Raw genomic sequence first — 928 nt, 5'->3', positions numbered from 1 at the left:
TTATTTCCTGTTTGGGTAAGAATATCTACAGCTAGCCCCAGTATATTACTGGCATTTCTTTTGTGTTCTCAGAGCACAATATTGTCATTGACTTAAACTCATAAATTGGTATGTATATTCATATAATTAATAATAGTTCATGGCTGCACAATTTTATAAGTGCTATATATCTTTTGAAATATTTTAAATTGAGCTTTTTAAATTTCATACATTTCCCACTCAAATTCAGACCCCTTCCCCATCCAGGCCTCCCTGTAGCCCCCCACCAAACCCTATGCACTCTGCCATCTATCTGAATCCTATTCATTCAGGTGTTTGTACCCAAATGTCCTTCACTGTAATTGCGTCCACTGGAGTCTAGAGATTTTATTTAAACTCAGTGCATCACAGATGCACTCTCCTAGTTAACTCTCCTAGTTAACATTGCTCAAAGTAGACTTTCTTTTTTGTGGTGGTCTATGCATGTGTCCATGTGGGTGTGTGCAGGTGTGTGTACATGTATACGGGTGCATGTGGGGACCAGAGGAGACGCTGGATGTCTCGTCAGCTGCTCTCCAACTTGTTTTTTATGATAGTCTCTTGCTGAACTGGAGCTCATCACATCTGATCTGCTTGGCTGACAGGGATCCACCAACCTACCACCCCTCCCCCAGAACTGGAGTTACAGACACAGGCTCTTATACTTGGCTTTTACATAGGTGCTGGGGATCTGAACTCAGATCCTCATGCTTGTGCAACAGGCACTTTACTGATGGAGCCATTTCCCCAGTCCCTCAAATCTACTCTTTCATCTGACACATTGTGGGAAACACTGGCCAAAATGCACTGTTATACTTTTCCAATAAAATGTAATTCTTTGAGAAAGGAGCCAGGGGCTCCTCCCAAGCCCATGTGACCCCTGAGGAACAGATCCTCAAATGACCTTAAG

Source organism: Nannospalax galili, unplaced genomic scaffold (assembly GCF_000622305.1).
Source record: "Nannospalax galili isolate Female #2095 unplaced genomic scaffold, S.galili_v1.0 scaffold580, whole genome shotgun sequence".
NCBI classification, from domain to species: domain Eukaryota; kingdom Metazoa; phylum Chordata; class Mammalia; order Rodentia; family Spalacidae; genus Nannospalax; species Nannospalax galili.
The sequence above is the reverse complement of the archived record's forward strand: the minus strand, read 5'-3'. Positions refer to the sequence as shown.